A 13,438-nucleotide genomic window follows, 5' to 3' on the forward strand; every position below is an offset into this window, starting at 1 on the left:
CTCCTTCCCAGAACGAATCCTTCACTGTCTGTCACACAGGTTGCATTCTCACTACCACTTTTTTTTTTCACACAGTGACATCTCTCAATTGTAAAAAAAAAAAAATCAATACTTCTTATCTGCCTAAATCTTATAAATTCTTTTTTCTTCATTACTCATTGCATATGTAAAACTAATAAAGAAAAAAATTTCAGAGGAAATCAAATCACCTACAATTCCCCAACCATCACATAGCATCTATATATATTTTTTTGAAGTTCTTTTCCAGTCCTGGTATTCTTTTTTACAAAATTATAATAATTTTGTTAAAGCTCATAGTGTGGTACTGGGACGTAATAAGCACTCAATGAAGGGTAATTGATTTAAATCTCTAAACTACCATTGCTTTGAATTATTCTAATTTTGTCTCCATGGAAATTGTCTTAATTGATGCGTTCCTTCCTGACCCCTGTGTAACTCTCTCCCTATGCCCCAAACATTTGACATAAGTAATATTAGGTCTTATTATATATGCATCACAACCAGTTATTTCCTATGTCTCCCTCAAATCTTATCCATTTTTTGAGAAAAGAGCTGGAGTCTTACACATTCCTTGTCTTTCTAAAGGTGCTAGGAAAACAGCAATTATTCTGGGAGCATTTAAAAAAATTGACTTGTGAAGCAGTAATTCTCATAGATTAGTAGAGCAGGTAGGCGGAAGATGACATTTGGACACGAACTGTAGGGAAAGAGAAGCTTTCTGTAGGAGAACACTACACTGCTGGCACTTATAATTCTTTGTGATCTAAGTCAGGGAAAAGGTTAGGGACATGAGTCCAGCGGTACTTGGTCCTCTTTCTTTCCTTCTTTGAAACCAGAGAGGACTTCTTGGAGGCAACGTCTCCAGACTGGAGGCCCCGGAATCCAGCACAGAATGCAGCTCACAGCACCCACCCATCATCATCTCACATTTCCAAAGTGGAGAGCAGCCTGGGGGACCAGTCCTGGTGCCTTGATTTTGTGGCCCTAAATCTTTTGGTTGTGTCACCTTCGTGGTTCCCCCCATTTTGTTAAGGACACATACCAGTCTTAGGTTTCGGAGGCACATTTGAAAGGAATGAAAAATCTCATAGGAGCCCGAGCTACTCGCCAGTGATGACAACACCATCACGGCGACCGAATCACATTGGCTTCCACGCGTGACGCAGGCGCTGAGCTGCACGGCTCAGTTGTCTATGCTCCAGTTCTCAACCTTGGTTGGAGTGACATTGCCTGCCGCCCTGACCTGACTTTCTTGTATCTTCACGAGGCAAACCGCCCATTTAAATATGCAGAAATGGTTCTCTGGTGCCAAATTAGTGTGAAGCTACACTTTCCTCCTCTTGCTGACATGCAGTGTGTCTGGCTCCACAGCATGACCTCACCAGTATATAAAATCAGAGCAAAAATAAATTCTACGTGCTGATCAAAATTTGGCATCACAGCCTTGCTGCTCCTGCAGGTTGCATCACCGCGGTGGCTGTGTTGGAGAAGGAGGCACGCTGCTCTCTCTCCGAGAGCCCACTGTGCGCTGGTGTTTAGAGAGCCTATTATTTCCCAGGCACGGTTGTCGATTTTGGTATTTTTCACAGTAGAAAACAGGCTTTGATGCCCTCCACCGAAGCTATGCTCAGAGTCCTTATTAAGCATGGACTTTTGGAGATAAATGGTGACCAGTAATTGGCCATCTTTACATTAATAAAATAAATATGACCTTTAGCTAAATATATGTAGGTGTTACTAGCAGCGAGAATTAATGCATGTTGAATGAACACTGAAGTAAGAGGCTCTGAAGCATTTCTTTTTTTTTGAGATAGGTGAACTTTTCAAGGATGATCAAGTCTGCAGATGTGAATGTTTTAGATCCAGCACTCTCTGAGTCTTCTTTTAAATAACAACACCTTGCTCACTGAACTTTTCCATAGAACTGAGTCTAGAAAACGTAAGAATCAGGCTGTTCTCTGTGGAGCAGCAAAGGTACGTGGAGAGCTGTGCTTCTGCCATGGTGTCCCCCCCACCCCCACTTTGCCATGGAGTCTGGGGCCCCTAGGTCTGAGTTTGGGAACCACAATCTTGGATCCTGTCCTGAGATCCTGTTCAAGATTTTGATAAACATGTGGAGAGGACCAAAAGTGATGCTCTCGTGGCAGTCAACCAGATGGGGGACATGTAAGCATGACAACGTGGGGGGGCGACCTTGAGTGAAGCTCTGTTTCAATGTCACTCTCAGTTCCATCATCCGTGAAAAGAGAGGCGGCCTTAAATCATTGTTTCTAAAACTTACCTGATCCTTAGGTTCACCTGAAGGGCTTGCTACAAGGGGTCCTGGCCCCACCCCTACTGTAAAAGACCTGAAATCTTATTTCATAAGTGTGCCCAAGGGAGCAGGGAATTTTGGGAAAACACTGGCTTAGATACTTCCTGTGGTTACTTTCATCACTAACTTTTATTAGGACTCTACTCGGTTCCTCCTTTTCTTCTGTAACCTCTGAGATTGGGACTTTTCCCCCCACCCCCAGATTGATAAGGGTGTAGCAACTCTGAAAAGCAGGGATTTCAACGCGATGGGACAATGGCACTTTTAAAAAGCTGTTTCACTCCCAAAAAGCTTGCCCAAAAAGCAGTCGGGAATCTTGTAGAAAGGAGCAGAAAAATGAGGGTGTGCTTGGACTTAAGCCAGCCATTGAAGTGTTTCCTAACAATCTTTGGGGTAAAATGTGTCCTGAAGAATGAAACACACTTTTCTGTCTTCCTGCAGTCCTCGTCAGTCTGGGGGTACCGAGGCATCAGATAATTTCAAGCACCCAAATCTCAATGTTTAACCTGTTTTGCGCTCCTGAAGAACTCCTGGTTTCTCTTAACACCTGCCTGGAACCCTCGGGGGTCGCCTGGTGTTACCAGCCTGTCAGGGACATAACCAGCAGTGCCGCCATGTTGTCCCCTCCACTTGGCTCCCCAGGTGTCTTCTGTCTGTAAAGCTCTCCCAGCATGTCCACTGTGAGATCACAGCGTCTGTGCCAAAGAAAGAGGATGCCTTCTCTCCCACTTTGTCACTTGGGACCTGAGGGGTGCTGTCCTTGTCATAGTCCTTCCCTCAATTTCTGCTTGTGGCCTCTCTTATCCCCACACCTCCATACCAGCCCACAGGGCTGTGAGTGGGAGAATCACCATGTGAACACCACTCCCTTCACCCCCAGACACCTGTACAGAGTCTTCCTTCTTCCGTCAGCCCTGAACGAAAGTCCTCAGACACGTAACTCCTGCGAAGTTCCTCTTCTTAGGCCTGCTCATCCTGCTACAGATGATTTGATCTTTGAATCTTGATTTGGGCTCAAAGTGGGAGAGCCACCTGATACACCTGTGCGGATCGAGGACTGACTTGAAAATCCAGCTCCAGAGAGCACCCATGAATGAATGAACACGCTCCAAGGATGGTGTCTGGGGCCTGGTCAGGGACTCAGGCCCTCTCAACATTTTTATGACTGAGCTAGTTTGGGGACAGAGCTGTCAAGCTTACTGTACTTGCAGATGGTGCAAAGCTAGGAGGGACAGGAAATACAGTGGATGGCAAAATCAGAACTGAAAAGATACTGAAAGGTTGGGATGCTGAGAAAATGTAGTAGGAAGAAAATAGAAAGGTACAGTCGGCCCTGAAGTCCCCCTGCACAGACACAAGCTGTGGCGGGGACCTTATGTCATGGAAGAATACTTTCATCACATGGTATTTTACCGGAGTTCTGTTCTCCTGAAGTTGTTGTGCAGGAATTGGGGACTTCTCCCTATTCCTCTTCACCTCTCTCCACAGCCCCTGTGGAGAACTCCTGGGCTCTGGGCTGGTGGGGAGAGTGAGTGGGGAGAAGGAGATGGGAGGACAGAAGGGGGACCCCGCATGAGCCAATGGTGTGATGTGGTTGTTCCCACCCACAAGGTGGGGTCACTAGACTCAGAGTAGGAAGACTGGGAACCCATCGCTACTGGACAAACCATGCAGGGACATTATGTTGTCACAGCACTATGGTCCCTTGGAGGCTCCTTGCTATTGAGTCAACAAGTTATCATTATACCAGAATACAACCCTATTTTCCACATGGTGGATAATTACCATTTGTCATAACTACATACTATGCCATAAAGAGGATATATCAGAATTTGCATAACCTAGCTGTTCTACCACTGTTGCAGGCTTGGCCACGGCCAACGTATGTGGCCACATGGAAAATACAGCCGTATACAGCACTGATTCACATCAAAAGGTCCTTGACACTTGGTCCTGGCCAAGACGTCCACACTTGAAAACATCCCTGGGTTCAAGTAGCCCCTGATGTTTATTTACACTTTGAGCTTACAGGACGAACCCATAAAAAATACTATCATGGTCCAAGTGCTTCAAGGGATGTGCGGACAGGACCAAGTACAAGGACCTTTCGTCGTGGACCAAATGTGTCCGTGGACATTTTAGACAGGACCGTGTCCCATAGGGGTACTTTCATCTAGTTTCCTAAGGAATTTTCAAATGATTCCTGGCCTGTTGAGTTCTCCACTCCTCCCCCTTATTTTTGAAAAAGCTTTTCCAGGGCCATATCCCTGTTTGCCTCCTACTCAGAGTGAACGTACATACCACCTAGGTGAGGTGGATGGGGGTTGGTTTTAACCCCCTGTTAGAATGCGGGTAGCCCCGGAAGGGACACAGTGGCTTTTATGGATGCCACAGGCCCCCCTCGGGCCCTTTCATTCCCAATCAGGTCACCAGTAATGAGATCCTGGAACCTCTCCCCGGGGTCGGCCCCTGATGTGAAAGTCAAGCTCACTGCAGTTTGGGCTCATCAGATGGAACATATGAAAAGGGGAGGTGACAGCCCAAATTCTAAGCAAATGCTGGAACAGTGAGATGGGGGCTGCCTTCGAGCAAGGTTAGAAGAAGTAGTGTAAGGTTACTATGATACACGATCATATGTAAGATGGTCTCGCTATGGTCATTTTCATACATGAATTTTCAAGGAACTAAGTTTAAAATATTTATGGAATAGAATTCTTTCATCCCTCATCATTCACTCATTCACTCATCTATACACTTCTGCTAATACTGTACATTCCCCATCTTTTCATCACATCTGAGTGACAAAAACAACCCCGGGTGGGCCTAACTCTGCCCTTTTGCCACGACGACAGTGAAACAGCTGAGCTCTGCTGGACAAATTTGCGCAATCACTTAGACTAATATTATGATAAATTCACAGTATTTCCTGGCAATCCAAGTATTTCTCGGATGAAATTAATCTGTCACCTTCTGCACCAACTCTTCAGATCTGCTCCATTCTTATCAAGCCTCAAACAGCATCTCCTCAATGACACCACCCAACTGCCTATCCCACTCTTTATAAGCAGACGAACTGGCTCATTTCCCAGGAAATAGAATCCATTGCGTGGGAACTATAGCAACCTCTGTGAAAACGTATCAACCTGGCCACATCAAGTTTCCACCTCTCTGTTTCCTGTCACAATAAAGGGAGTTTAACCTCTCCCATATAAAATAATCCTTCCGTCTGTGGACCCATATTCTCCAGTATTTTCAGAAGCTTTACACAGCAGTCATTCACCTATCTTGTTTGTCAACTGATCTTTTTTTTGTTTTGTTTTTTTAATTTTAGGGAATGGCGCCATCTTTTACCCACGGCACACAACTGAAACCCTGGAGTCATCCTTGACACTTAGTTTTCTTTATCTTTAATATCCAGTCCATCATCACATTCTGTCAATTTTTACCTCCAAAATATTTTGCAAGCGCACCTCCCCTCCTCTACCATCCCTGTGGTCTATGCTTACACCTTTCCTTTTTTGGATGAGAGCAACAGCTTTTAACGGGTCCAGCCATGGCCACTTCTGCCCCCTTCGATTCATTTTCCATACTGGGAGACCTGTTCCAAACATAATTCTAATCATGTCACCACCCCAACCCACCCAGACCTCCTGCTTTAAACCTTTTTAAAATTGCTTCCCACCGTTTTAGAAAAAAGAGACCCAGTTTTTACCTTAAGATGGGAGATCCACCTCGTCCTGTGTCCCCGCTCACCTCCCACGCCCCTGTTCAATCTCCTGAGCTGCGGCCACACTGGCCTCTTAGCACAGGCCTTTGCACATGCTGTTCCAGAGCCGGGAGTGTGTTTTCATCCCTGTGCCCCATCCAGCACAGACTCGCCTTTCATCTCCAGTTTAAGCGACTTTCTTAGAAGACATGTTAGACAAGAGCAGCTCTCCACTCTAAGGCCTCACAGCATCATGCACCTTTTCCTCACACAACTTATGATAGCTGCCATTTTATATTTAGGGGTGAGACTGCTTACTTAATTAATGTCTGTCTGCCCCACTAGCCTCCACACTCACAAGGGCAGAGGCCTTTCTGCTCTTGCACTGTACCCCGAGTACAATGCCAGGCATGCAGTAGGCACTCTGTAAATATTGATTGGATCAATGCGGAGTGAATGAATAATAGTGTGTTCAGGCATCGTGTTAGAGGTTTGTAAACTTTAGCATTAGAATAAGCTGCAGGCTTGTGGAGGCAGGGGCCCCGGGACCTTGGCTCCAGAATTTCTCATTCAGGAGGTCTTGGGAGTCATGTGAGAATTTATATTTTGAACAAGTTCCAAGGCAGTATGATGTAGGGGGTGCAGGGACCACAATCTGAGGACCGCTGCTTTAGGGAATTCATTAGATGATTGTGACATGGTCACTATTGCCAAGAATTTACAATTTCATTCAGGTGCAAATAGCAGATAAGAAAAATTTGAGTAAAAAAAAAAATACAGTATTTAAAAATCATGAAAGCCAGACATAGAAAAGATATGCCATGATCTTGTCTATTATTGGTACATGTAATCGATTGCTATGGCAATTTTATGGCCAGTAATTGCTATTGGTGTTTATGAAAAAATAAAAAAAAGATCATTTCAGACTAAAATGATTATAGAAGTAGTTCATAGGACTTAAAGTGATCCTGAAAAAAAAAATTTAAGAAGGATTGAGGGGTTAAATTTTCAGGGTGGGATAGGATGAAAAACTTTACGAAAGAAGGATAGTGAGAGCAACAGTACAAAGGAGAGAAAGCAAACCATTGATTGGAGAGAGAGAGTATGATGATTTACCTGGAGCCCAGGATTTGTAGAAAGGAAGAATGTGAAATTAGGCAGGACGTGGACAGATGATAGGAAAACTTTGAGCAGTGAGGGCCGCAATATAGGAAAAGGTGGGTGGGCTAGTAACATTTCTTTTGTGCGGAGCCAAATTATATCAATGTTGATTTTGGGTTCCCCATTCGCTCATTGCCTGCTGCGTTTATGGGAAAAGCCAGTGCCCCTTCTGTAAGGTAGTACTCATTCCAAATTAATATGTGCTCCATTGATATCACTCCAATCTCTAGTATGACGTCGATGGAGCCAAAATAGTCAGACCAAGGTTTCTACGACACTTGGTTTTGGGGTGATAAAAGCAGGTCCAGGCACAAGGTATCAGGGCCTGTTAAGATTCTACTTTTTCATTACGGGTGCTGAAAACATCACTATTGTCTGAATAGTGTCTACAGCCATTGTAGCAAGCTATTTTCAGAGACAAATTGCCAAATACTCAGGGCTGCTATATAACGTGCACCACTCAGGACATCAGGACTTAAGCCATAAGGCGTTGTGGTTTGAAAGTGACAAACTCACTCATACTCACACCAGATGACAGAGTGTGGAACCTGACACAGCCTGGTGGTCATCAAGATGTTTTAACCACCAGAAAACACATAGAAACACAACCATTGGACTTACATGCCAAGGAAGGTCTTAGTTTTAGGATATATCACTTTATAAACATGATGATTTTCAGTATGATGAAATACCATACAATTTTGGATCACTTCCTTGGTATAATGAACACTCATAAGACACAAAATTGAATGAAGTCTAGGTCTAGTGTTCTTTTTATGTGATAGATAATTTTAGCCAAATTTTATTTCACATGTTTGCACAGGTTGCAAAGTAAACATGATGCTATGAAATTTGCCAAATGTTTTTATATTCATTTCAGTAAGCTAGGTGGGAAAAAAAGTATTTTTTTCACCCTGAAAGACCTAAAAACCCCATTGTCCATTCACAAGTGTGAAAGTGATATTTAAGGAAAAATTCTGCCCTCCCACACATCAGGATAACAGTTTGTCTCACGTGTGAATTCCCTCTGGTGACAGACACTTGTGTCCCAATTTAAAACGCAGTGGGTCTGGTTAAAAGCAATCACTCTTACTAGTACCCAGTCCAGTTTCTTGTTCCCTTAAATCTGCCCACAGTCCGAAAATGAGTTACCTTTTCTTCCCCAGCTCACAGGAAGCAGCATTGTGGGATGTTTCTCTTCTCCGGATCAGGGTAATTTTCTGGATGTTTGTTTTTGAAATTCACTGGGATTGAAAATACCAACACTGTTGTCATACATAGCAATACCACCACGAGGCGTCCTTTAGTTCCAACGGCACAAAAAACTTCTGATATTCTACAGCATGTACCATCTGTGACACCTTATTTGTCACTTCCCTCTGTCATGTCCTGTATTAGTTTTACTGCCACGCTCCATGTAAATCTTTCCTCCTTTCTAAGATCACAAGCTTTTTGCACACAGGGGCAGTGTCACCTGTTTCTGTTGTGGTCTTTGGGGCCTGTACCTGCGTCTGAGCATAGTACATGCTGGTGGATGGGTTCACAGAGTAAGAAAGGCCACTTGTAAACTTTGGACCATTTATTTATCAGTGAGGAATCAGATCATGAGTAAAACCTTAAAACTCAATTATTAATTAGGTAGTGTTTTTATTTTGTTTTTGTGGAGGAGGCGTTGTGACAGATGTGAGCATTGAATAGACCCCTAACAAGCATATTAGGAAGGGAAACCATAACTATATACCATCCAAAGACAGTGTGTGTGAAGACAAACAAAAGGATAGCCCAGGAATTGGCCCCCACATGCACCATGACTCATGAAGAAAAACAGAAGTTGGTGGAATCTGTGCTAAGCCTGACGCAAGACAATTCAATGAGACCATGTCATGCACTGAATATTTCTGTCCTCCCCAAATCTATATGGTGAAGCCCCAACCCCTGAACCCCTGTGTGGCAATCTTTGGAGATGGGCCTCTAAGAAAGTAGCAAGGTTAAACAAGGTCATAAGGGTGGGGCCCTGATACAGTAGGATTGGTGTCCTTATGTGAAGACACACCAGGGTATTTATTCTCTCTCTCTCATCCTTTCCCACATGCACACACTAAGTGAAGGCCACCCGAGAGCACAGCAAGGAGGCAGCCATCTGCAGGAAGAGCTCCCGCACCCGAAATCTAATCATCTAGAACCTGGATCGTGTACCAGAACTGAGAAAATGGATCACTGTTGTTTAAGCTGCCCAGTTCGTGTATTTATTACAGCAGCCTGAGCAGAAACATACCCACCATGTGTGACCTCCGCTAGCTCCCCTCTCTGTCCTCCCGATCTCCATCAGTCAGCAGTCCCACCGGCCCGAAGGTGAGCTGGTGAGGGTCTTTATACCATTCCTGCTTTGAAGGCAACTGTAGGGCACCGCCTTAAACACGAATGCACTGCAAGTGAGGGGCGTTAGTGGCGTGGCAGGTGCCACTTACATAATTCTCCCTGCACTCCACAGACGTTTTTTGAGGACCTACCGAGTGGCAGGCTCCGTTCCAGGTGCTGAGGCTGAAGCAGCCGGCAGATACAATCCCCACCTTCTTGCAGCTTGTGTCCTGTCTGTCATGGTCCAGGACAGCGCGTGACACGTAGTGTTGGATGGTGAGAGTGTACAGAGATGGGTGCAGGGGAGAAGAGGAGTAGGGGAGTGCTCGAGGGTCAGGATTTCAAGTGCAGATCATGCTGATACTGGGCGGGAGGCCTTAGATGGGAGGGCTGCTCCGAGAGCTAACCGGGAAAGGGCGGTCCTAGCCTGGGCTGGCCTGTGCGCTGGAGGAACAGACAAGAAGTGACTGCTGTGACAGCTCAGTGAGAGGCGAGGGGGGTTAAGCAGGCCAGGACACTAGAGGTGACCCTTGAACAACCCAGGGTTAGGGACCGTGACCACCCCCCACCACCACCACATTGTGGAAAATCTGCATAGACCTTTTGACTCTGCAGTGGGCCTATGTATGTGGGTTTTGTGTCCGTGGAGGCAATAAAGCACAGATGGAATAAAACAGTTTGTTCCTTCCGCAGTTGATTGAACCCGCGGTTGGTTGAACCCATGGATGCAAAGGACTGACCGTATTTATTGAAAAAAATCAGCCTGTGGGTGGACCCGCCTCTCCAGATACGTGTGGCTTGAGGGTCCACTGTGATCAGATCTGGATATACTTTGAAGGTGAGGTTAAAAGGATTTGTCAAGCCAGTTGAGTGGCTCAGTTGGTTAAGAGCTCGCTCAAGAGTGTGAGCTCTGAGCAACAGGGTCGCCGGTTTGATTCCCAGCCCGAGTTGAGCTGCCGCTGAGCTGCCAACAGGTGGCAGGATGGCTCATCTAAAAAAATTAAAAATAAATAAATAAAAGGATTTGTCGTCCGATTGGATATAGGATGTGAAAGAATTATTCCAAAATTTTAATGTCAGCAGCTGAGATGGGGAAGCTGTGGGAGATTAGGGGTAGGATCTCCGGAGCTTGAATTTAGACAAGTTAAATTTGCAATACCTATTAAGTATCAGACTGGACTAAGAGACATTATTGTTGCTGGGAAAGCTATTGCAGAGACGGGAAAACTGACCATGGTGAGAGGGGGGAGGGTTTGGGGGTGACGGTCTCACGGGTGGGGGGCACGGACGCTGGTGCTCCGTTTATTTCCAATAACAGGAAAAAGGCAAAGTTTGTAGCACGGTCACAGGGGTGGGTGAATGAGATGGGGGGAGGGAGTGTGTGGCTGATGGCAATCCATGCTGAGTCCTTCAGTTTTCTCAGTGGAAAAGGCAGTGAGGTGCTGGTCTGAGAGGGAATATAGGTAAGGAGGTGTTGGGGGTTTGATGAAAAGAAGATATGAAGCAGTGGTCTAGGAAATGGTCTAGGAAGTGATGGTAGAATGGGCTGCCAGCTGGAAGGGCCCTTTAAGGATCCGGCTATGAGTTTAAACAGAGCCCAGCCTGTCTGCAGCCGCGATCAGCTGAGCAGGTGCGGGCGTGGATTAGGCAGTGGCTGGAGTTTCGCCAAGGAAGGAAGACAAAGTGAGAGAGGGTCCCGGGAGCGAAGGGCCTCAGCAAGGGGGCAATTATCATGACGGACTAGGAAAACTGAGCTGTTACAGGACAAGAGTGGTGACGCGAGGGGGCTCAGGGACCTTGAAAAGGTGACAGGATCAACAGATGGGGGTTCCCTGGACCAGCAAGTGGTTGTTGGAATCATGGTACCCCAAGAAGAGAGCTGCTGTGAGAGGAGGTGGAGGCCAGGGAGTGAGCTCCTCAAAATGGAGATTTGTCCTGGGTTTTGTCCCAAGTCTTCAAAACGCAATTTACAGGAAGGCCTTTGGCTCCCAGGTAAAACCCATGAGTTAATATGCGTCTTCAACCAAGTCTGCAAGTGCCCCATGGCTGGGACGTCTATTTGGGATGATTTCCACAAACAGAGGGCAAACGAAAATGTTCTCCTGCATCCGGGAAGTGGTTAATAATAAAACCAGATGCCTGGAACCGCCTTCAGGAGGTCCTAGCCTTCAGATGACCTCATCCTCTTTCTTATGCTAAACACCCCGGAGAAGAAAGGTGACTCCTGAGCTACCTCAGTGGTTTGCTCTGGAGCTCTTTATCAGGTGATAGTTTTTGTAAAGCACTTTTTTTTAATTGGATTTAAAGCCTGTGTGCCTTTTATTTCCCTTTAGGGGTGCGGGAGAAGACAGGTCAAAGTCATCTGCTTAACAACCTTTAACACGAGGGCCATTTCCAGTTAGTTTGCTGCGTAAAAAGCGTCACCTGGAAGGTTTTCACCTGGCGGAGAGGCAGAGAAGCACTCTCATGGCTGAAGACCTGCGAGAAAATTCATTCCAGCGCGCCGCCGTGGGAACGCCTCTCTCTTCCACATTAAAACCAAATGACCTTCATGTCCTTCATGTGCGTTTGTAACAATAGCATCAAATCTCAGAACAATAGCAATCTCCACACCTAAGAAAAAAGGTAAGATTCGGGTTCCCCAAAACTCTACTGTCAATGCAGTTAAAAAAAAAAATCCTTGTGTGCGGAGGGTTGGAGCTGTCTCTTTGTTGATTCTTTGGTCGGCTTGAATTGTCCCTGGAATTCTGTGGTGGCTGCCTGGGCACACAGTCCTTCTTTCTGGTTTTGTGGGGGGTTGCTCCCCACTGAGCCGGCTGACTCAGGTGCTCTGGGGGGAGGCTTGTTCTGGGGAGAAACTCCATTATTATAAGCCCTTATTAGGGTTTTCCAGCCTTGGGCCTTTTTGGCAGGTCAATGTGTTAAGTCATTAAAAAACATGGAAAGTCTGATAGAAGGTTTTTTCTTTTTCTTTTTGAAAGGCTGGAAACAAGGACGCCAGGCAGACTAAGCAGAAATCAAAGTGGATGGAAAAAACCGGATTCTTACTGCATCGTTGCCGCTGGGGTTGTTTGTTGCGGTCCGTTGGTTGTATGTTTCTGGTTTTGATTAAAGGTAAGTGGATTTGAAAAGGAAATGCTTTTCAATAAAGGGGCCTGAAAGCCCCCAATTCAAGAGAGAAGTGAGAACAGAGATCGATGATTTCAAACTTGCCTCGTTTACTGCCGCAGGAGACAGCTACAGAAACATGGTCAAATATTCTAACTGCGACCTGGGAGAAGAAGGTGGTGGGAAAGGAGGAACACGCTACTTCAAGGTGGCATGCTTCCTCTGGAGGGAATCGGGGGAGGATGAGGTATGACAAGAGGAAGGTAGGAAGCGCCAGCATAGACGGGTATGGAGCGCCAACGAGTTGGGGGGTCATGGAACTGGAGGAAATCCACGCAGCTGGAAACAGGAGGTGGGACCACGGTGGGAACCAGCTTGTATCACTCCCTCCCAACCTCAGCCCTGTGTTCTCAGGTCGTCTTTCTCCTCTGCTTGTGGCTTCTCTCTCCCCCTCCTTGTCCTCTCTCTTTCTCTCTCTCCAGTTGGGTGTTTGCTGCTCATCGGTGATAGGGACGGCTGCACCACGGCTGCTGTGTGTGCATGTGCTGGGACCAAGGACCAGCATGGCTGGCTGACTTCCCTCTCTCACAACTCTCAACTCTCAGAGAGACATTCTGATGGGCTGCATTGTGGTCAGGCCATGCCAGCTCCTCAGGGTCATATGGCACGAACGGGAAGGCCAATCTGCAGGTGGGTGGGCAACGGGGGTTCTCTGAGAAGGCTGTGGGCTGGGGCAACACCCCAGGCATGACGGACAGAGACTTTACATC

At 46.2% G+C, this 13,438-nt stretch overlaps 1 long non-coding RNA gene across 1 annotated transcript in view; it reads left to right on the forward strand.

The window, feature by feature from the left end:
- Window positions 1-11,908: 11,908 nt before the first annotated feature.
- Window positions 11,909-13,438, forward strand: part of LOC109380455 (uncharacterized) — a 50,041-nt gene continuing 48,511 nt past the window's right edge. Inside the window, exons 1-2 of the long non-coding RNA XR_002123478.1 lie at window positions 11,909-12,185; window positions 12,542-12,674. This is a non-coding gene — a long non-coding RNA (uncharacterized LOC109380455). The remainder of the gene's footprint in view (window positions 12,186-12,541; window positions 12,675-13,438) is intronic.

The sequence above is a fragment of the Hipposideros armiger genome, unplaced genomic scaffold, assembly GCF_001890085.2.
Source record: "Hipposideros armiger isolate ML-2016 unplaced genomic scaffold, ASM189008v1 scaffold_37, whole genome shotgun sequence".
Classification (NCBI taxonomy): Eukaryota; Metazoa; Chordata; class Mammalia; order Chiroptera; family Hipposideridae; genus Hipposideros; species Hipposideros armiger.